Source organism: Pseudophryne corroboree, chromosome 3 (assembly GCF_028390025.1).
Source record: "Pseudophryne corroboree isolate aPseCor3 chromosome 3, aPseCor3.hap2, whole genome shotgun sequence".
Classification (NCBI taxonomy): domain Eukaryota; kingdom Metazoa; phylum Chordata; class Amphibia; order Anura; family Myobatrachidae; genus Pseudophryne; species Pseudophryne corroboree.
In genome coordinates, this window is record NC_086446.1 from 630,759,537 (window position 1) to 630,784,235 (window position 24,699).

General features: G+C 44.3%; 1 protein-coding gene across 2 annotated transcripts in view; it reads left to right on the top strand.

The window, feature by feature from the left end:
• The window catches only part of SGMS1 (sphingomyelin synthase 1), a 622,085-nt gene that overhangs the window by 360,689 nt on the left and 236,697 nt on the right, over positions 1–24,699 (top strand). For both annotated transcript variants that reach the window (XM_063961726.1, XM_063961727.1), the window contains one exon: positions 10,330–10,408. The gene's annotated coding sequence lies outside the window, so the exon portion shown is untranslated. The remainder of the gene's footprint in view (positions 1–10,329; positions 10,409–24,699) is intronic.

Consider the following 24,699-nt stretch of genomic DNA (forward strand, 5'->3'; position numbering starts at 1 on the left):
AAATAAAAACTCACTTTATTTACTCCTCTATGGGTCCTTTTTAATTACACAAATAGTTATTTTTCCAGTCCTGATCTATGTTGTACTCTTTCTCCCAGCAATATACTGAAATTAAATGTGTGTGGGCTACTTAAATCCTTCATAAGGGATTATCTGATAGCGTGCATACAGTACTAATGTACATAAAAGAAATGGTGTTGGTCAGGAATGAAATTTATGACCACAGGGCTGTTAGACAGCATTGCTAATCTATAGGCCAACCGTGCTGTTAACATGTGTATCCCTCAAACATTTTGTTAATTTTGAACATACCGTATTCTGTTGTCTGTCTTGATCCCCTCTTCCCCAATGTCTCCACAGGAGATTAGCCAAATATAGCATGCATTTACAGCAGTATACAGAATGACCTCTGTTATTGTGTGCCAAATCTGGTGTTGGGGCTATGTATTTGTGACAGTGTCCAATTGCGTGTTGTTTATGGATGTCATTAGGTAAAACCCCTCACATGTACAGGAGGAAAAATAGGAGAGGGTGTCCTGCAGGTGATGGGGTAAGAATAGGAGAGGTGGTCCTGCAGGTGAATGAGGAAGAAAAGGAGAGGTTGTCCTGCAGGTAAAGTGGGAAGAACAGGAGAGGTGGTCCTGCAGGTAAAGGGGGAACAACAGGAGCAGTGTTCCTACCGGTAAAGGGAAAAGAACAGGAGAGGTGGTCCTGCAGGTAAAGGGGGAAGAATAGGAGAGGTGGTCCTGCAGATAAAAAGGGAAGAACAGGAGCAGTGGTCCTGCAGGTAAAGGGAAAAGAACAGGAAAGGTGGTCTGCAGGTAAAGGGGGGGAGAATAGGAGAGGTGGTCCTGCAGGTTAATGGGGAAGATCAGGAGAGGTGGTCCTGCAGGTAAAGGGGGAAGAACAGGAAAGGTGGTCTGCAGGTAAAGGGGAAAGAACAGGAGAGGTGGTCCTGCAGGTAAAGGGGGAAGAACAGGAGAGGTGGTCCTGCAGGTAAATGGGGAAGATCAGGAGAGGTGGTCCTGCAGGTGAAGGGGGGAGAATATGAGAGGTGGTCCTGCAGGTAAATGGGGCAGATCAGGAGAGGTGGTCCTGCAGGTAAAGGGGGAAGAACAGGAAAGGTGGTCTGCAGGTAAATGGGGAAGAATAGGAGAGGTGGTTCTGCAGGTAAAGGGGGAGAATAGGAGAGGTGGTCCTGCAGGTAAAGGGGGAAGAACAGGAAAGGTGGTCTGCAGGTAAAGGGGGAAGAACAGGAAAGGTGGTCTGCAGGTAAAGGGGGGAGAATAGGAGAGGTGGTCCTGCAGGTAAATGGGGAAGATCAGGAGAGGTGGTCCTGCAGGTGAAGGGGGGAGAATATGAGAGGTGGTCCTGCAGGTAAATGGGGCAGATCAGGAGAGGTGGTCCTGCAGGTAAAGGGGGAAGAACAGGAAAGGTGGTCTGCAGGTAAATGGGGAAGAATAGGAGAGGTGGTTCTGCAGGTAAAGGGGGAGAATAGGAGAGGTGGTCCTGCAGGTAAAGGGGGAAGAACAGGAAAGGTGGTCTGCAGGTAAAGGGGGAAGAACAGGAAAGGTGGTCTGCAGGTAAAGGAGAAAGAACAGGAGAGGTGGTCCTACAGGTAAAGGGGGAAGAATAGGAGAGGTGGTTCTGCAGGTAAAGGGAGAATAGGAGAGGTGGTCCTGCAGGTAAATAGGGAAGAAAAGGAGAGATGGCCCTGCAGGTAAATGGGGAAGAACAGGAGAGGTGGTCCTGCAGGTAAAGGGGGAAGAATAGGAGAGGTGGTCCTGCAAGTAAAGGGGGAAGAATAGGAGAGGTGGTCCTGCAGGAAAAGGGGGAAGAATAGGAGAGGTGGTCGGTCCTGCAGGTAAAGGGGGACGAATAGGAGAGGTGGTCGGTCCTGCAGGTAAAGGGGGAAGAACAGGAGAGGTGGTCATGCAGGTAAAAGTGGAAGAACAGGAGATGTGGTCCAGGGTAGCCTTACGTGTGAGGTGACCTTATTCTGGATGTTTAATTTCTTCTTTCTACATTCAATTCCTTCAACAGTTTTTCTGGCTGTTGGAACCATACAAAAGGAAGAAATGCTTTCTTTCTCATAATAAGGTTTTGGTGCATCTTGCAATATTTATTAATGTGCAAAAGAATTGACTGATCTATCTATCCTGCCTAGATTGTAGTATTTTATTGTTGTAAGAATAGCAAATCAGAGGATTCTTTATTCAATATAAAGGTCACAGAAGTCCCTAAAAGTGGAGAAAATTATTCTTTGCTATACACTATTAATAAATTACATTGTGTTACATGTTTATTACTGCATAGTAATTGATGCGGAATTCATTGGTGCCTTTAAAGATAGTTTACGATCCCAGCACATTAGCTGGCACTGTACCAGAGAGCCGTAACACACGATTGCCAACTAACCAAGATCTCTGCTCCGCTGTAAAACTTTCCCCTTTAGTTTTCCGTTTAACTTTCTAAAACATATATTTGCATAAGCTGACATTAATAAGCTACAAAAGACAGCCAGCAGCGGTTTAGCTTTATAGCACTAAGGACAACGTGTCCTCTGTAGGTGATTAAACTACAACAGAATTTAAGAATCTTGTTTGTGCATTTAATCCAGCTCAATCAACCGGCGTGACAATGGTATATTGCTTGCCCCATTATATACGGCCATGAAAGTTCAAAGATTCCTGTTATTATTTGAAATGCTTTACTTTTTAGCCAAGCGACACATCTGTGCTTCCCTTGTCATAGAAGCACCATTTTTCTCCTTAATTCCCACAAGGCCGACCAATATTCTGAGTAGCATGTATTATGAACTATAAAGAGAAAAATGTACAAAGCTGACCTTGTATTTTATATATATATATATATATATATATATAGACAGATAGATACAGATAGATAGATATCTATATGTGTGTGTATGTATATATATATATATATATATATAATGGAAGAGTGTAGAAGAAATAAAGGAATAAGGAAGTACCACCGAATCACTTAAAAGTGAAGTGAACTGTTTAGTGAAGCAAATATGATACTATAGTACTATACATTTACAGTGCTGGATGCTCAATCACTTGCCATTAAATAGAATTATATAAGAATAATGACTTTGTTCTAAAAAAATAAAAAAAATAAGGATAAGGTGTGGAGGAATAGTATCTTAGGTAAAAACCATCTGAGCCCCTCCACCTGTCAGCAAAAGTAGTAAATAATAAATAAATGCAATTACAGTCGTTTTAATTGATACATTTTACATGTGTTTAATGCATGAATCATGTAGGGTGCATGCAATACCGACTCAGAAAACATAATGATATAATTAGTGTTCATTCTAGCACTTTGCACCTGTCACAACCCGTGCAGTTCCTCTTTCCTGTCTGGGCTGTGGCTCTGTGCCCTGGTGCTTCTAGCACACTCTGGTCTGTATCTCTGTGGTGAGATACAGACCAGAGTGTGCTAGCAGCACCAGAGCAGAGAGTGACACCCCAGGCTGGAAAGTGGAACTGCATGCGCTGTGGCAGTTGCAGGGTGCTATAATGAACTCTAATAATGGTTTTTAATATACCTACTTATTCAAAAAAGTTACCAAAACAATGTCCCACAAAAATGAGTATTTTTGACACACCATAATTTTTTTATGCCAGGTAAAGCCAGTAAAGAGAATTTTATGTAAATAGTATTTACTGTATGCTGGTCACTGCAGTTTACTAGAGAATGGCTTTATGCTTAAAATGCAAGGTGTGTGTGAAATTGTCTGGTGAAACCGCAGAAACACACTGTCATTTGACAGATATGGGTTGAACAAGAGAACTTCCTCAGCAACAGTTGAGGACACCTCTTGGACTGTGCAGCTGTTCCCATGAAGCCGCTGTTCAACTTTTGGTAGTTCTTATAGTAATTATTAGTGCCTAACATAATAGTTCTCAGGAAGCAACTTAGCACACATACATACATACATACATACATACATACTTAATCACAGTGATCTGTTTTTTATTTAGTTGTTTTTACAGACATCCACCTGCAGATAACATACCTGTATTGCTGGTTACACCATTGACCACTAAAGCCGCTATTTGTAATCATGATGCCTTCCACGACCTCCCTTTCTGTAATGGATGTATCTGGACGACCTCATTCATAGCGTTTACCAGGCTTGGTACTTCTAACATAATGCACTGTCACATACTGCTCCACAGATTTCATGCTTGCCCTCTGCCAGGTACCCATCTGTTCTAGTACTTCATGATTTTGGTAGAACTCTGTTGTGCCAACCTCAGCTAGTCTGATCAGTTATGATTCTGATTTATACTGTATGAAATATTTATCCGTCCAGTTTGCTACTTACATTGCATTGTAGAATTAAACCATCAATACTCATGTACCTATACTACATTTTACCAGGGGGCTCCCCCAAATGGGTTAAATCCTAGTGCATTTGGGAAACGCTGGTGGCTTTGAATTGTGGGTACTGTGATCTGTAATGTAAGAATGTGTGTTGGCTGAGTTATTGCACTCTCACGGAAATAGTGTAGCATTTGGCCAATTAGAACTATTTCAGTTCATGCCCTCTGCAGTCTTTACACATGAATAGGAGTGTAGCTGCTAATTATAAATACATAGTTCTAGAAAAGCATATTGCGTGCTTTAAGTCAATATTCACATTTCATGTTTATTGAAGGGCAGCAGTTACTGGTCATTAAAATCAAGGGTATTTTAGAGTTTACGTTTTATCACTTGTAAATAACGCTTACTTATTGATGCAATGTAGTTTTGGCAGAGCTTGTTTCTTTGGCCATGATCCACAGTTTTGTTACTCCCCATGGATAAAGCAAAATATGTAGCCATCCGTCTCTTGCTTTAATAGTTCTGAGTTTTGTGCATATACAGTATAGTGATGCGTGCACTCTATGTAGTGGCACATCCCAGAAGGGTGTGAAGCCAGACTGCAGGAGTCTTCTTTCCTGGAGGTCTAGTAATGGTGGCCTGTGTACAGGTCACTCGCAGAGCGGGGGGGGGGAGGGGGGGGGGGGGGGGGGGGATAGGCCTGAGGCAGTGAGAGAATTATTTGTTATGATGATCTATGAGAGATATGGGTTTACATTCTCTTAGTGTTTGAATCATGTGTTGATTTTGGGACTGTTACAATTGGTTCAACACAACACAGGACCTTGAAAGTCTACAGGTCTTTTGTGTTCTTATGTTATTACTAGCTCTTTCCACAGCGTTTACCTTTCAGGATTTCTCTGTTTCTCAGCATGTAATTTTGCTGTGGGAAAATACATTGTTATATTGTTTTCTTCTCTCTGTGGAATGGTTATAGCTTAATGAGAAGCTAATACCTGCTTCTTAAATGCCTTTTGTTAGACATTCTTTAACTCTTTGTAAATCCCACAATCAAAAGGTCAAATCCACTTGCAGTATATGAACTATACAAAGTACTTACAAATCAGTGAAAGTCCTAGTCCAATTGTTCTGTTGAATCACTCCAGCTGCACCTCCACCCTGGGCACTGTAATGAGTTGAACGTGCAAGCGGTGCTGTCATACAGAGCGCAGGTCCCTGGGGGGTGGCCCCATGCTCCTTGCTTCTGGCTCTAGCCATTACCGTTGCTGTACTGCTGCCCAGAGAACACCCCGGAAACTCCAAGCAAGCACCCTGCAGTCTGTACAGCTGCTCAGAATGCCCTGGGCAGTGCTGCACTTCCTGGTGCTGGCGTACTGCCACCCCGTTATGCCGCTAGCATACCTGCCCGTTTTTGTTCTGCACTTAAATGTCATTTATGCTTCATGAGGGAGCACAGCGGGTTATGCAGAGGGACACAAGTGTATATACGCCTGTTTTCAGGTATATCCTTTGCACTTACTGTAGTATAGTGCTGGTGCAGGTGCCACCATAGTGGTGGTGTAGGTGCCACCATAGTGCTGGTGCAGGCATAGTGCTGGTGAAGGTGCAGGTGCCAGCATGCACTTGTACCTGTGTGTTGTGGTTTTGTGATGTATCGTGTTCCCTACACCTTTTAGATTGGACATTTATTTGGACAGGGCCGTTTTTGCTTTGTTTCATGTCATTGTCTGTCATTTGTTTAGTGTCATGGTCCCCTCACTGTATAACACTGCTTAATATTATCTTAATGCTCTATGGGAACACCCATGGCTTTCCCCCCATATAAATAGTGTACTATTGGTGGTTGCATTAGCATTGTATGTTACTTTGCAACAGTTTAAAATGCAGGGCGGAATGAATTGTGCAAGGGTGACATTTAGTACAATGAATGGATTTCAGCACCATTGTGTGCGTTGAATATAATTACCTGAAGGGTGAGACAAAATGTGGCTGCACTGCTATGTGTCATTTTTGCTTCTTGAAGCGACTCCATCACCTAGGGGAATGGGACATTATGTACATTTTGTAACTTTTGGAGCTTGTGCTCTGGCGGAATCACAAACATTGCTGCTTTTTTTTTTTGTTATGTGATATACAAAGAATCAAAGAGCCGGTCTGTCAGATCTAGAGGCAGCAGAATTTTCTCATAAGCCAGGGAAAATGTTCATACCATCAACATCAATAGAAGTGATTCCAAAATGTTAAGTGTAAGTAACACATTTTTAGGGGTTGGTATCGCGTCCGCCGGGCACTATACTGATGGCGGGATCCTGTAGCCAGGTATCACCAATTATTTTCTGGGAAAATGATTCTTCTACCTCCTGCAGGTGATTCATTCTGTGCCCGCCAATTGCGCATAGTTTTATTTCCTCTCATGGCTAGCTACTGTGGAATTACCTGTGTATCAGCCTTACAGCTCAGAACTGTTTGCAGGCAATTAAGAAAATGAAATGTTGCATGAAAGAAAAGGAAAGACAAAGAATCACATTGAATACATTTTTTGAGGCCCACCCATTAGAAGATCGTCTCTGCCATGTTTTGTGAGCAGCTGTGTTGATGTGGACTTTTGGCTTCTCCCAGACTGACCTGGAGTAATCTCGGCAAGATCAATCAAGGACCACACAGATATGCTATTTGTTCGCAGTGATGGACTAGCCAGCAGCGAGGAGGTCATGGGAATTCTGGTTTCTTTTGCAGAATGATTCTCCATTCCTGCTTCAGAACTGTGCGGCTTTAAATTATACCCAATCGTCTCTAATTGTGACAGCCGTTTTGTTTTATACTGTGTAATTTGACATGAATAAAATGACAAGTTATAAAACAGAGTGTCTGCACTATTACAGTACCACACTTTAAGTTCACTTGCTGCTCCGGGTTTCAGATACTGCTGCAGATATTTGAAAGATTAGACCAAGGCTGGTATAAAAGATGGAATTACTGTAGGTGTACAGAAATATATTGCATGGAGTACAGTCCAAACACTGCTTTACTTATTATCATTATTAACTGTTATTTCTAATGAAAGCAGGGCTTGGTAAAGCAGCCAAACCTTACCAAGAGACATCATCAACTGTTAGGCTACACACTGAATGATATACACCTTATCGTTAACGACATAGCCAAAATTGACCTACATGTACAGATGATAGAAGGCCTCGCTAGTAACCTGCAGGAGCGTGCATCGTTCACTAAATAGTGCGTACACACTGGGCGTTATTACAAGTGATATCGCTGAGAAGGGGGCAAATTAGCAGTATCTCTCGAAATATCGCGCAGTGTGTACCCATCTTTACTGTGCAGTAAGGGCCTGATTTTATTTGCAAAAAGCAAGCAACTGGGCAGAACCATGGAGGTCATTCTGACCTGATCGCACGCTGTGTTCATGGCAGCGCAGCGAGCAGGTCAGAAATGCTCCGGCGCCGCAGTGCCGTAGCCCAGCGATCACCTCTGCCTGATTGACAGGCAGGGGCGATCGCTGGGTGGGAGGGGGCAGCAAGGCGGCGTTTGGCCGCCGTTTTGTGGGCGTGGTCTGGCCAACCCAGGCGTGGCCGGACCGTGCAGGGGGTGGGCCGCAGCGGCTGCATGATGTCACACGCAGCCGCTGCAACCATCACAACGATGAGTAACTCCCGGCCAGCACGCAGGAGCTGCGCTGGCTGGGACTTACTCTTCAAGTACAAAAGCATCGCCGCTGTGCGATGCTTTTGTACTTGTGCGGTGGGGCCGGGCCTGACATGCGGGGCGGACTAGCCCTGTGCTGGGCGTCCCCGCACATGTCAGTGTGGATGATCATAGCTGTGCTAAATTTAGCACAGCTACAATCAGTTCTGAATCACCCCCCATGTTACACTGCAGGTGTGGCAGATGTAGTGTGCAGAATGATTTAGTTTTGGGTGGGGTGTGTTCAAACTGAAATCAACATTGCAGTGTTAAACTAAAACTGGCTAACATTTGTAGGCTACATGCAAAAGCAGCTAGTATTTACCTTGCACAGAAAAAATATAATTGTATTTGGTCTCCTTGCAGGGCAAGTTTCTTGTTTTTTTTTGCTTTACTTACAAATCTGAATGAGGCCCTAAAATGCAGAATTCTGTATAGACTAAAATTGTATTATAGTAATTCTTTATTTAGCAAGTATAAACTATTGCAATGTTAGCCAATGCCAGGCCGCTTTAGTCCTCATACCCTCTCTGCTGTGCTAGTACAGAGGAAACCAGTGCCCAGAGAGATCATGCTATATACTGTAGTGTGTTGTCCTCCAAGCACACAGGAATCCTGTTTATTTTTTCCTCCCGTTCTTGTGTTTGTTTGCCTAAAAACATAGGACACACGGAATTGTTGGTGACAGGTACTCTATTATCATACAGAACATCTTGCTATAGATTATTTTAAGCTAAAGTATGCTTGTTTTGTACAGTGCACTATGCATTTGTCCATAAGGATATACGTCTGCTTGTAGATGCAATAGGGTGCGGTCACCCAACTGGTTCTATTCAAGCACAGAAAGTGCAGGTTGCATCAAAATTTGTACATATTTTACATATTTGAATGTGTATTATTAATATTATTTCATTTTATTTATAGGGCTCTAAAGGTTGTTTGCAGTGTCATAGAGTAATAACACAATTTACATAAATATTAGAAAACACAATGAGGCAGTGAAGTGGTAGGAGAGTAGCAAATAGGATAGAAAGACTCACAGGGGGTCATTCAGGTACAGATGAAGTTGCTGTCACTGCTGATTCCTTGGAAGCAGCAGTGATAGCACTATAAGTTAATGCAGCAGGTGGTGTCTATTACATGCAGACGCCTCCTGTTGCAGCAGTGATCCGAGCTGCATCCTAGGGTGCAGCATCAGATCAAAGCACCCACCATCGGGCGGTTTACGGCACCTATTACTGAGATCTCTGGCTTTTTCCCACCCCTAAATGTCTATGACACGCCTCCATTTTTCCAAACTGAGGCCGTGGGCCCAGGGACAGATTTAGGGGTCAGGCCGCCCCTAGGCACATTATTGGTCGCCCCAATCACGTCATTGCCCCCTTCATTTCGGGAGCCAATCTGGATGCCTCAAGACCAAAGCAGCCCAGCCTCACCCTACTACCAACTCCTGGACCACAATTTGCTGCCCATTGTCTCACCCCTGTCATTTGCTAAATAAAATATAAAAAAGAAAAGAAAAAAGAGTTGTGATGAAGAAAAAAAGAATCACCTGGCCCTTATCAGCCTGGTGTGCATCCCCTAGGCATGTGCCTAGTGGGAAATCTGCTACTGCGTGGGGCACTTTGAAACAACATCAGACTGTCAATGGCATTCTGATACCGGCCTGCGTCCTTTGTCACAGGACCCATTCATACTCGCATTCGTTGGGAGACCGTATCTTAGCACCCCACAGTATACTACTATTTCAACAGATTCAGCTTTATATTTTATATAGGGTCTATATTACACCCTCAGGGATGGCTAAATTTAGTGTCCTTAGACTCCTGCTGACCTAAATGTGTTGCCATACCAGGCAGCTTCAGGCATCTTGTATAGGCGTGCCCTTTGGTACTGGCTTTTTGGGTTGTATCTTCAGAACGAGTGTCTCGGCTCTACTGATGTCTCCAGCCACCTCTTCATATGGACTGAATTGTTTCCAATAAGGGCACACACACACATATATATATATATATATATATATATATATATATATGACTACCTTGTTAAGGCTTGTCAGTGCTTATAGTTAGGACCTTCTACATATTTACATTTTTGAGCCGTGAGTTATAGTAGTGCCAGTTACCAAACTTAATATTTTTCTTTGTTGCCCTTATTGCCTTTTCAGATATCCTTTATATTTTTCTTTTTCTAGTTAAAAAAACAAAACAAAACAATCTATTATTTGTGTGTATATTGTTTCTAAGTCCTTAGTTGTGTTCTTTTTGCCTACAGCAGTACACATTCACATTGATAATCAATTCAACATGGATTCAAGTAGAGAAAGCAGAAGACCATGAAATTCCTTTTGAAGGTAAGACTAGAGTTCATTCTAGCACCATGCAGTTCCAATTTCCTGCCTGGGGTGTCGCTCTCTGCTGTGGTGCTTCTAGCTCAGTCTGGTCTGTATCTCAGTGCTGAGATACACTATGCATTGGTTTTCTGTATATGTCTTCTAATGAAGCTGAAAAAATTATCCATCTTGAAAGTTTTGGTCATTTCTCCAGAACAGCAAGAAGAGCTGAGCATTTTGTTTGCTTGATCCATATGGTCCATGTAAGGGAGGTTATTTTGCTTAGGCTAAATAAGTGACTGTTCTCTTATAATGTTATTTGATGGAACACTATCAAGTAAAAAATAATAATAAAATGAAACAAAGTTACAAGGCCTGTCTCCCTCTAAAAGCAATATAGTAACAGGTGGAATACAAGAATGTTAATATAAAACCAATGTTATGGGTTTTTAAGAATGCATCAATGTTAATCAATATAAAACCAGTGTTATGAAGTGCAAATTCTTTCTTAGTGTACATAACAAATGAAAACATAGCCATAGCTTCCCAGTAGCAGTAGTCCAGTCTGTTTTAATGCTAGAGTAAATTGGGTTGCAATAAGTTATGAACAGTATTGCCTGCTACCTCTTGGATAACTTGACGGGAGAAATATTTATGTGTTGGCTGGAGAATCAACCAATTGTCTGTGTAGCACGTTAGACACTGTTTAATCTAAGTGTCTTTAGCTTCTTTCTAATGACTCAAGGGGTTTGAAAAGATATAATCTTCTTTAGTTAAAGCATCCTGGACAGTATTTAATTGTAAGTTACCAGGATGGTGTTATTAATTTGTAGACTTTTTTTTATTACAGGAATGTTATACATATCTCTTAGAAAAATGTATATGTAATATAGTAAAAACAGGAATGCTTGCAATATTGTAAGGAGAAATTTACCCAAAGGTAATTTCACTCCTGGCGCTAGATGAGGGGGTTTACCACGGCTGCTATTATACACAGAGGGGTTGGTCAGACCCCGAACAGCAATTAAAACACCAAAAAAAGAAAGTATTAGCGCTTGTAGGTCACAATGAATCACAATTTAATAAAACATGTTAAAAACTGCGTGCTAAGCACATATAAATGAAAAAACAATTATACATAAAGTGAGTAGTGCTCCTCCCGATTGTAAGGTTTTTATGGAAGAAAAGTTCAGAAAACCTGTTCCGATAATTAGTCCCCCTGGACTCTGAGAACCCATGCAAATCACAACTGTGAATAATAGATACCACCAGCGTCTCTCAAGGTTTTTAAGTGGAACTGCGTCCACATGTGGCTTTTCCTCGATTGGTGATGAAATGGAGCTTCCACGGTGTGAAAGGAACTCTCTTTATAAAAAGTCCAAATGCTGTTACTTGGTGGGGACTTGGTCCAGGTGAAGGTCTTCCAGTAGACAGGGAGTGGGCACAAAGCGGCAGGACTCACCAACGCGTTTCGTTGCGTTTGAGCAACTTTTTCAAGGTGCTTACAGTCCTGCTGATGGTGGTTTATAAACCCTCTCAATATGGTTGCTCATTTGCATATGTGATTGACTGTGATCATCTATTATCATTATGTGACCAAATAATGACAGACACTAGGGGTTAAAATAATACTTATTAAAAAGTCAAAACATATGTTTGTTAAATGAATTATTTTTCATATTATATCTCAAAAGATATTTAGTATAATCTGGTCACATGACCGCTGTTTACACATATCTAGTTTGAGTAATTTCAAAAACATGGAATGGTACTCCTCATATAATGTTGTAACATAATAGGGAAAGGAACTGGAATGTGCTCCACAGGATGAAATATCCCTTATAGTGGTGAACACTCCCTCTCCTCAATTACAAAACAGAGGTAGATACCAGCTGGGCCAAATCAGGGACCAGGTTGTGTCTAGATTACCAGTTCATGTGTGCAAGGGAAGTGACGTAGCTCTTGTTATACCGAGCTCACGTCACTGGAACATCAACCAAATGCTGCACTGCAGTAGGGTTGCAAGGGTGACGCGCTGACAACAACCAGCGCGTCCCGGCGTGATTGTCATGGCGACGCGCTGGCTACGGACAACGCGTCACTCTCCTGCATGCAAGTACAAGGGGGGAGTGGCGCGGCATCAGCACGTCGATGTCGCGTCACTCCTCCATGTCAGTCCCCCAGTACGGTGCGTGAATAGGCACAATCAGTTGCTATAGCGATACATATACTTATGTAACTCTTGGGCAGCTCACCCCCGCAAGTGGTACTTTAGAATCACATACAATGTATCTATCTTAAAACAACCTGAAGTGTTACACTAGTAAGAATATAGTTCTAATAGAATGATTAGTATCTATTTCTCAAGACTTAGTACAAATCTGTGTACATAAAGGCAGCAAAAAAAAAAAAAAGTATAATATTTAATAATAAATAAATAAGCAAAAAAAAAATCTATATTCAAATATACTCTATACTAGTACAACTCATTAGTAGTATATAGAAGAGAGCAGGAGATGGAATAATTTGTCACACCCATAAAAGAAGAGATCAGATTATCCAAAGAGACAGGATTTATAATACTGGATTGAGTTCAACTGCCTCATTCAATCCAGATGGATAAATAGTATTTAGCCTAAACATCCAGTATAATTCCTGTTTACAGAGAGTTTTGTAGCGGTCCCCACCCCTCTTGGTCACCCCTATAGACGCAATTGCCACCAAACTAAGAGAGCTAGGGTCACCACCATGATTTAGAGATAACCTTGAGAGACGCTGGTGGTAACTATTATTCACAGTTGTGATTTGCATGGGCTCTCAGAGTCCAAGGGGACTAATTATCGGAACAGGTTTTCTGAACTTTTCTTCCATAAAAACCTTACAATCGGGAGGAGCACTACTCACTTTGGTGGTCATTCCGAGTTGATCGCTCGTTATTTTTTTTTTCGCAACGGAGCGATTAGTCGCTAATGCGCATGCGCAATGTCCGCAGTGCAACTTCGCCAAGTAAATTTGCTATTAAGTTTGGTATTTTACTCACGACATTACGAGGTTTTTTCTTCGTTCTGGTGATCGTAGTGTGATTGACAGGAAGTGGGTGTTTCTGGGCGGAAACTGGCCGTTTTATGGGAGTGTGCGGAAAAACGCTGCCGTTTCTGGGAAAAACGCGGGAGTGGCTGGAGAAATGGGGGAGTGACTGGGCGAACGCTGGGTGTGTTTGTGACGTCAAACCAGGAACGAAACTGACTGAACTGATCGCAGTGGCAGAGTAAGTCTCGAGCTACTCAGAAACTGCTAAGAACTGTCTATTCGCAAATCTGCTAATCTTTCATTCGCAAATCTACTATGCTAAGATTCACTCCCAGTAGGCGGCGGCTTAGCGTGTGCAAAGCTGCTAAAAGCAGCTTGCGAGCGAACAACTCGGAATGACCACCTTTATGTATTATTGTTTTTTCATTTATATGTGCTTAGCACGCAGTTTTTAACATGTTTTATTAAATTGTGATTCATTGTGACCTATCTTCTCATTTGTGACCTACAAGCGCTAATACTTTCTTTTTTTTGTGTTGTAATGCTTGCAATATTGTAGTTTATGTAGTTGCTCAATGAGTCTAATGTCCGTGCATCTATAAAAGTGCTTAATAGGCTTATCTGCAATGCTTGTTCTTGAGAGCTTCAGTGGAAATCACCTTATGAGCTTTAGTGGGACATGTACTTAGTACATGTCCCCCATAATGTTGATCCTAGAAAGGAACCAATAAGCATTTTGTGGTTTAGTCTAAAGAATATATTTAATAAAACAAATATTAATAACTTAGAAATTACATTTCCTGGAGTAGCTTATCTGGATGTAATCTTTGTTAGTGTAGAAAGCAGCAGTCAGCACTCACTCTGAATAGCAAGTGCTGTGTCCCGGGAACGGTTATTTGGTGGCCTGTGGGTCTTCCTGCCCTAAGAGACCCAGCCACAGCAGGAAGCATAAATAGTTTTTATTTTTCTCTAACGTCCTAGTGGATGCTGGGAACTCCGAAAGGACCATGGGGAATAGCGGGCTCCGAAGGAGGCTGGGCACTCTAGAAAGATTTAGGACTACCTGGTGTGCACTGGCTCCTCCCACTACGACCCTCCTCCAAGCCTCAGTTAGATTTTGTGCCCGGCCGAGGTTGGATGCACACTAGGGGCTCTCCTGAGCTCTTAGAAGAAAGATAGTCTTAGGTTTATTATTTTCAGTGAGACCTGCTGGCAACAGGCTCACTGCAGCGAGGGACTAAGGGGAGAAGAAGCGAACTCGCCTGCTTGCAGCCGGATTGGGCTTCTTAGGCTACTGGATACCATTAGCTCCAGAGGGATCGACCGCAGGCCCAGCCTTGATGTTCGGTCCCGGAGCCGCGCCGCCGTCCCCCTTACAGAGCCAGAAGCAAGAAGATGGTCCGGAAAATCGGCGGCATGAAGACATCAGTCTTCACCAAGGTAGCGCACAGCACTGCAGCTGTGCGCCATTGCTCCTCTCACACTTCACACTCCGGTCACTGAGGGTGCAGGGCGCTGGGGGGGGGGGGGCGCCCTGAGGCAGCAATAAAAACACCTTGGCTGGCAAAAATACCTCAATATATAGCCCCAGGGGCTATATATGAGGTAAATACCCCTGCCAGATTCCATAAAAAAGCGGGAGAATAGGCCGCGGAAAAGGGGTGGAGCTATCTCCCTCAGCACACTGGGCGCCATTTTCCCCTCACAGTTCCACTGGAAGGAAGCTCCCTGGCTCTCCCCTGCAGACTACTCTACAGAAAAGGGTAAAAAAGAGAGAGGGGGGGCATTTAATTTGGCGCAGTATATAGTTTATATTAAAAAGCAGCTATAAGGGACATAACTCAGTTAGTCCCTGCCTTATATAGCGCTCTGGTGTGTGCTGGCATACTCTCACTCTGTCCCCCCAAAGGGCTTTTGTGGGTCCTGTCCTCTATATTGAGCATTCCCTGTGTGTGTGGAGTGTGTCGGTACGGCTGTGTCGACATGTTTGATGAGGATAATGAGGTGGAAGCGGAGCAGATGCCTTTAGAAGGGATGTCACCCCCTGGGGGGCAGACACCTGAGTGGATGTGCTTATGGAAGGAAATGAGTGCACGTATAGACTCATTACATAACAAATTTGACGACATGCCGACTGCGGGACAGCCGAGTTCTCAGCTCGTGCCTGTCCAGGTGTCTCAAAAGTCTTCAGGGGCTCTGAAACGCCCGCTATCTCAGATGGCACAAGTAGATGTCGACACGGATACTGACACCAGTGTCGACGACGAGGAGTCAAATTTAATGCCCATTAAGGCCATTCACTGCATGATTGAGGCAATGAAAGAGGTGTTAAATATCTCTGATTTACATCCAGGTACCACAAAAAAGGGTATTATGTTTGGGGAGAAAAAACTACCTGTAGTTTTTCCCCCGTCAGATGAATTAAATGAAGTGTGTGAAGAAGCGTGGGCTTCCCCTGATAAGAAATTGGTAATTCCTAAGAAGGTACTAATGGCGTTCCCTTTCCCGCCAGAGGATAGGTTACGTTGGGAAACACCTCCTAGAGTGGATAAAGCGCTCACACGTTTGTCTAAAAAGGTGGCACTTCCGTCTCAGGATACGGCCGCCCTTAAGGAACCTGCTGATAGAAAGCAGGAGGCGATCCTGAAGTCTGTATATACACACTCAGGCATTATACTTAGACCAGCTATTGCGTCAGCATGGATGTGCAGTGCTGCCGCTGCGTGGTCGGATAAACTGTCAGAAAATATTGACACACTAGACAGAGACACGATTCTGCTAACAATTGACCATATCAAAGACTCAGTCTTATATATGAGAGATGCACAGAGGGAAGTCTGCCGGCTGGCATCTAAAATAAGTGCATTGTCCATCTCTGCTAGGAGATGCTTATGGACTCGCCAGTGGACTGGAGATGCAGATTCCAAAAGGCACATGGAAGTTTTGCCTTATAAGGGGGAGGAATTATTTGGGGATGGTCTCTCCGACCTAGTTTCCACAGCAACGTCTGGGAAGTCAGCATTTTTACCCCATGTCCCCTCACAGCCTAAGAAGGCGCCATTTTATCAGGTTCAGTCCTTTCGGACCCAGAAAAACAAGCGGGGAAAAGGAGGGTCTTTTCTCTCTAGAGGCAGAGGTAGGGAAAAAAGGCTGCAACAAACAGCAGGTTCCCAGGAGCAAAAGTCCTCCCCGCTTCCTCTTCCAAGTCCGCCGCATGACGGTGGGGCTCCACAGGCGGAGCCAGGTACGGTGGGGGCCCGCCTCATGAATTTCAGCGATCAGTGGGCTCTCTCACAGGTGGATCCCTGGATCCTTCAAATAGTATCTCAGTGGTACAAGCTAGAATTCGAGGCGGCTCCACCCCACCGGTTCCTAAAATCTGCCTTGCCGATTGCTCCCTCAGACAGGGAGGCGGTGCTAGCAGCGATTCACAAGCTGTATTCCCAGCAGGTGATAATCAAGGTACCCCTACTTCAACAAGGCCGGGGTTACTATTCCACACTATTTGTGGTGCCGAAACCGGACGGTTCGGTGAGACCCATTTTAAATTTGAAATCCTTGAACATATACATAAAAAAATTCAAATTCAAGATGGAATCGCTCAGGGCGGTTATTGCAAGCCTGGAGGAGGGGGATTACATGGTATCCCTGGACATCAAGGATGCTTACCTGCATGTCCCCATTTACCATCCTCACCAGGAGTACCTCAGATTTGTGGTACAGGATTGCCATTACCAATTCCAGACGCTGCCGTTTGGACTCTCCACGGCACCGAGGGTATTTACCAAGGTTATGGCGGAAATTATGATACTCCTTCGAAAAAAGGGAGTTTTAATTATCCCATACTTGGACGATCTCCTAATAAAGGCACGATCCAAGGAACAGTTGTTAGTGGGAGTAGCACTATCTCAGGAAGTGCTGCGCCAGCACGGCTGGATTCTGAATATCCCAAAGTCACAGCTGGTCCCGACGACACGTCTAATGTTCCTGGGAATGATTCTGGACACAGTCCAGAAAAAAGTGTTTCTCCCGGAGGAGAAAGCCAGGGAGTTGTCTTCTCTAGTCAGAGACCTCCTAAAACCAAAACAGGTATCGGTGCATCACTGCACGCGGGTCCTGGGAAAGATGGTAGCTTCTTACGAAGCAATTCCATTCGGCAGGTTCCATGCCAGGATTTTTCAGGGGGACCTGTTGGACAAGTGGTCCGGATCGCATCTTCAGATGCATCGCCTGATAACCCTGTCCCCAAGAACCAGGGTGTCTCTTCTGTGGTGGCTGCAGAGTGCTCATCTTTTGGAGGGCCGCAGATTCGGCATACAGGACTGGGTCCTGGTGACCACGGATGCCAGCCTACGAGGCTGGGGGGCAGTCACAAAGGGAAGAAACTTCCAAGGACTATGGTCAAGTCAGGAGACTTCCCTTCACATAAACGTCCCGCCTAAACAAAAAACTAGAGAGGTATTGCGCCAGGTCAAGAGACCCTCAGGCGATAGCTGTGGACGCTCTAGTGACACCGTGGGTGTACCAGTCAGTTTATGTGTTCCCTCCTCTACCTCTCATACCAAAGGTATTGAGAATAATAAGAAAGCGAGGTGTAAACACAATTCTCGTGGTTCCGGATTGGCCAAGAAGAGCGTGGTACCCGGAACTTCAAGAGATGATCTCAGAGGACCCGTGGTCTCTGCCGCTCAGACAAGACCTGCTACAGCGGGGGCCCTGTCTGTTCCAAGACTTACCGCGGCTGCGTTTGACGGCATGGCGGTTGAACGCCGGATCCTGAAGGAAAAGGGCATTCCGGAGGAAGTCATTCCTACGCTTATTAAAGCTAGAAAAGAGGTTACAGCAAATCATTATCACCGCATATGGCGGAAGTATGTTGCATGGTGTGAGGCCAAAAAGGCCCCAACAGAGGAATTTCAACTAGGTTGATTTCTGCATTTCCTGCAAGCAGGAGTTAATATGGGCCTAAAACTAGGCCCTATTAAAGTACAGATCTCGGCTCTGTCGATTTTCTTTCAAAAAGAACTAGCTTCAGTACCTGAAGTTCAGACATTTGTGAAAGGAGTGCTGCATATTCAGCCCCCATTTGTGCCTCCTTTGGCACCTTGGGATCTCAACGTGATGTTGAGTTTCTTAAAATCACATTGGTTTGAGCCACTAAAAACCGTGGATCTGAAATATCTCACGTGGAAAGTGGTCATGTTATTGGCTTTGGCTTCAGCCAGGCGTGTGTCAGAATTGGCGGCTTTATCATGTAAAAGCCCTTATCTGATTTTCCATATGGATAGGGCAGAATTGAGGACTCGTCCCCAATTTCTCCCAAAGTTGGTGTCAGCGTTTCACCTGAACCAGCCTATTGTGGTGCCTGCGGCTACTAGGGACTTGGAGGACTCCAAGTTGCTAGACGTTGTCAGGGCCCTGAAAATATATGTTTCCAGGACGGCTGGAGTCAGAAAATCTGACTCGCTGTTTATCCTGTATGCACCCAACAAGCTGGGTGCTCCTGCTTCTAAGCAGACTATTGCTCGCTGGATTTGTAGTACAATGCAGCTTGCTCATTCTGTGGCAGGCCTGCCACAGCCAAAATCTGTAAATGCCCATTCCACTAGGAAGGTGGGCTCATCTTGGGCGGCTGCCCGAGGGGTCTCGGCTTTACAACTTTGCCGAGCAGCTACTTGGTCAGGGGCAAACACGTTTGCAAAATTCTACAAATTTGATACCCTGGCTGAGGAGGACCTGGAGTTCTTTCATTCGGTGCTGCAGAGTCATCCGCACTCTCCCGCCCGTTTGGTAGCTTTGGTATAATCCCCATGGTCCTTTCGGAGTTCCCAGCATCCACTAGGACGTTAGAGAAAATAAGAATTTACTCACCGGTAATTCTATTTCTCGTAGTCCGTAGTGGATGCTGGGCGCCCATCCCAAGTGCGGTTTATCTGCAATACTTGTACATAGTTATTGTTAACTAAATCGGGTTATTGTTGAGCCATCTGTTGAGAGGCTCAGTTGTTTCATACTGTTAACTGGGATTCATATCACGAGTTGTACGGTGTGATTGGTGTGGCTGGTATGAGTCTTACCCGGGATTCAAAATCCTTCCTTATTGTGTACGCTCGTCCGGGCACAGTGTCCTAACTGAGGCTTGGAGGAGGGTCATAGTGGGAGGAGCCAGTGCACACCAGGTAGTCCTAAATCTTTCTAGAGTGCCCAGCCTCCTTCGGAGCCCGCTATTCCCCATGGTCCTTTCGGAGTTCCCAGCATCCACTACGGACTACGAGAAATAGAATTACCGGTGAGTAAATTCTTATTTTCCCGTCTTCATTACTCAGGCTAATTAATGTACTTTAATCTTGCCTTTGTGCCTGTGTCCTAAATGTTTCTTCTCACATATTGTAGCAATCTCTTTCATCCATTTTGCACTTATCTCTCCCCCTGTATATATAACGGATTTCCAGTCCATTTCTATTTAGTATGCCAAAAGGAACCTGTGTCTGAAAAACATTTACTTGATTGTGAAAAGAAATAATGATTTTCATTCACTATATTGATTTCAAATTGTTCAATAAATCTTGAAATACAAATTAGATTTATACCTAATATACAGGTAAATAGAGGAAATTTATATTTTTAAAAAGCATTACAGAAGTCTTGCAAACCGGTTTGCTTCCTGATGCTGTGTTTATGACCATAAATCTGATGACTCTCCACCATGTGAGATCTATACTTCTGTGGTTTAAAGCTGAGCATCAGTTGTTTGCGTTGCATATACTGTAGTTGTGGAATGCTGTTTGATCGTTGGGTTGATCCATGTTTACACGTTCCGTTCTTGGGGAATCGGAGATTTAGCAGACAAATATTTACTTCCTTTGTGTGATGTCTCCTCCAATAAATAGATAAATTTTATTTGAATCTTCCAATTAATTGGCTTGATAAATACGCAGTAATAAGGGAAGTACAATGGTGCTGTAAAACAGAGGGAGCTATGGTTGGTAGGTGACCCCTAGAAATGGCGATTATTGTTATGTAGAGGTGGTATGGGGTAGGTGGAGATATGAGTGTATGAACTAATAGAATATAGAGACTCTGGGGGTAATTCAAATGTTATAAAGTCTAAAGTGAAGGGAGATCGCAGGGGGCGATATACAATAGCTGTCAGCTATTGCGATGATTGCGCCCGTTGGTGACTAAACTAATGGGTGTGATCACGAAAAGTGCAGTTTGGGCAGGATCATTTTTCACACATTTCAGCTCACCACCCCAGGTGGGTGCGAGCTGAAATGTAGATGCCGGCAGCCGATCACTACCGAACAGAGCTACATTAGAATATCTCTGTTCAACGCCATCTAGTGGCTGCTGGCAACAAAAACATTTGAATTCCACCCTTTAAGTCTTATGGTGTTTCTTAAGGTAACTTTAATTGTGAGATTAAGTTGAAGTGTTTGACCAATGCTATAAGGATAGTGATGGGTGGCGTCATATATAGAGAGCAAACATTTGAATTTGCATGTAGGAAGCCATTGCAGATACCTGCGCAAAAGGGAAGCCGATGCAGAGGGAGGTGCTAAGGATGGCTCTGTAGCTATAAATCTATACTGGCTCTATGGGAGAGAGATGATCTATTTTGTGATCAGAATGGGGCAAGCATTGCATGTGCTTGGAGATTTTGCATGTGGTTGACTCCACAGTTATTGTATGCCTTTCACACACGGTATGTTGTACAATCGGGATCAGTACTAAATCCCACTGGACGGGATCCCGGCGGTCGAAATACCGACCCCGGAATCCCGACCACACAATCCCGACAGGGGTGGCGAGCGGAACGCAAAATCAAAATTACAGTGCGGTTCTAACGGAATGTGCTCTGCGCTGTCTCACTAACCACACTATGAGAACTGAGGTCTGATTATTCTGGGGGTCATCCTTGGATGCTCAGCCTGCAGCAGGTGTTACCTAGGGGGTGTGATATAAAAAGTCAAAAGAATGTTGACGTGGACATTAGGTCGACAAGGAGTTTGTTGACGTTCGCAAATGTTGACATGGTTGAAAAATGTTGACTTGTTTATTATGCCATCATTAAACATGTCGATACCAGAATGTCGACCTACCGTTTTCTGCATATTTAGCCTAACCCTTACCTAACCCAAACCTAACACCAATACCTCTTTCATACCAAAAATACAGGGTCTTTCCCAGGAATACGGTCCCGGGATCATGCAGGGACATTCCCGGGTAAGACGCCTTGCGTACCGCAGTCAGCAGCCCGGCATATTGCAGGATTGCTGACATCAGCGGTGACGCGGCGGGGGCGGCGCTAGAGATCACATGATCTCCAAGCGCCGCCTGTACATAGAGAGGGAATGGGAGCCGGGGCGCACAGTGAGCCGGGTTGAACACGGGTTCAACCCTGGTCAAGAGCAGGGTTGAAATACCGGGTCACTGGACCCGGTATTTCAACCCCGGAACCCTTTCATACCGCACATGAACACGGGTTATGCGCGTTCATGTGCCAATAACCCGTGTTCAGAGGTGCTGGTGTGAAAGGGGTATAACTGTTACCTAACCCTAACCCTTACCTAAACCCAAACCTAACTCTTACCTAATCCTAACGGGATGAAGTCAATTTATCTACATTCAAAATACCAACGGTCAAAATACCGACAACCATTGACCGATGGTCAAAATACAGACGAGGTCAAAATACAGACATTAAAAATGCTGACACTGTCAAAATACAGACATTTAAAATGTCGTCAGGTCAATAAATCAACATTAGTTTTTCATGATTTTTTTCATTGAAACCGACTTGTTCATACCTTACCATCCCAGTGGAGGTGAAATATAATAGTGTGCCGAGCGCAGTGAGGCACTGTGCCCAAAGCATGGCGAGCACAGCGGTACACTTATACGTTGTCCATGTCAACATACTCACCAAATAAAATTTGAAAACTCGTGTCGACTTTTTAACCTGTCAACATTTTACGTTGGTATTTTGACCTTGTCGACATTTTAAATGTTGGTATTTTGACCATGTCGGTATTTTGACCATCGTTCAATTGTTGTCGGTATTTTGACCTTGTTGACATTTTAAGTGTCAGGATTTTGATTGTAGGTAAATCATACTGTTCCCATCCTAACTGTAAAGGATGGCCAATTTTATATCGGAATGGGCATGATTAAATTTTTTATTATTCTGAGTGATGTATCGATGTACATACAAGTTAAATATCTTTGCATGTCAAATGGTGGGAAAGCTAATTGCCTTGCTAGTGTTTCCTCATATACACCAGGAGTCCAGAGACGAAAAGCTAATGGCCCAGGAATTCTCTGTGAAGCCACAATCAAAGTGTTGGGGCAGGGTCTGTTGGTTATACAATCCAGGGAAGACGCCATGTCTATCAAGGTGTAAAACTTTCTTGCTGGAACTGCTAAGAGCTTGTTTACACAGTCCTAGTTCCCCAACTTCAAACAAGCAATTAAAGATATGGGAATCCACCCCTGCTAGAATGGATCAGAAATTGTAATTACTTGTGTGAATGTAAACTATTATACTCTTGTAACCTTTTTTGTAACTATAAGCTTTGAAGGTTTTCTTGAAATTAAATTCTATATTTCTCTGACGTCCTAAGTGGATGCTGGGGACTCCGTCAGGACCATGGGGAATAGCGGCTCCGCAGGAGACAGGGCACAAAATTAAAAGTTTGACCACTAGGTGGTGTGCACTGGCTCCTCCCCCTATGACCCTCCTCCAAGCCTCAGTTAGATTTTTGTGCCCGGCCGAGAAGGGTGCAATCTAGGTGGCTCTCCTAAAGAGCTGCTTAGAATAAAAGTTTGTTAGGTTTTTTATTTTCAGTGAGTCCTGCTGGCAACAGGCTCACTGCAACGCGGGACTAAGGGGAGAAGAAGCGAACTCACCTGCGTGCAGGATGGATTGGCTTCTTAGGCTACTGGACACTAGCTCCAGAGGGACGATCACAGGTACAGCCTGGATGGGTCACCGGAGCCGCGCCGCCGGCCCCCTTACAGATGCTGAAGAGAGAAGAGGTCCAGAAATCGGCGGCTGAAGACTTCCCAGTCTTCTTAAGGTAGCGCACAGCACTGCAGCTGTGTGCCATTGCTCTCAGCACACTTCACACCGCGGTCACTGAGGGTGCAGGGCGCTGGGGGGGGGCGCCCTGGGCAGCAATGTAATTACCTTTACTGGCTAAAAATACATCACATATAGCCCCTGGGCTATATGGATGTATTTAACCCCTGCCAGGATTACAGAAAAAACCGGGAGAAGAGCCCGCCGTGAAGGGGGCGGGGCCTATCTCCTCAGCACACAGCGCCATTTTTCCCACACAGATCCGCTGGTGGGAAGGCTCCCAGGCTCTCCCCTGCACTGCACTACAGAAACAGGGTTAAAACAGAGAGGGGGGGCATTTTTTGGCGATATTATTATATATTAAGCTGCTATAAGGGAAAACACTTACTATAAGGTTGGCCCTGTATAATTATAGCGCTTTGGTGTGTGCTGGCAAACTCTCCCTCTGTCTCCCCAAAGGGCTAGTGGGGTCCTGTCCTCTATCAGAGCATTCCCTGTGTGTGTGCTGTGTGTCGGTACGTGTGTGTCGACAGGTATGAGGACGATGTTGGTGTGGAGGCGGAGCAATTGCCTGTAATGGGATGTCACCCCCTAGGGAGTCGACACCGGAATGGATGGCTTTATTTATGGAATTACGTGATAGTGTCAACACGCTACAAGGTCGGTTGACGATATGAGACGGCCGGCAAACCAATTAGTACCTGTCCAGGCGTCTCAAACACCGTCAGGGGCTTTAAAACGCCCATTACCTCAGTCGGTCGACAGACACGGACACTGACTCCAGTGTCGACGGTGAAGAAACAAACGTATTTTCCAGTAGGGCCACACGTTACATAATCACGGCAATGAAGGAGGCGTTACATATTTCTGATACTACAAGTACCACAAAAATGGGTATTATGTGGGGTGTGAAAAAACTACCTGTAGTTTTTCCTGAATCAGATGAATTGATTGAAGTGTGTGAAGTTGCTAATTTCAGAGAAGTTATTGGCATTATACCCTTTCCCGCCAGAGGTTAGGGCGCGCTGGGAAACACCCTCTAGGGTAGATAAGGCGCTCACACGCTTATCAAAACAAGTGGCGTTACTGTCTCCTGATACGGCCGCCCTCAAAGATCCAGCTGATAGGAGGCTGGAAAATACTCTAAAAAGTATATACACACATACTGATGTTATACTGCGACCAGCAATCGCCCCAGCAT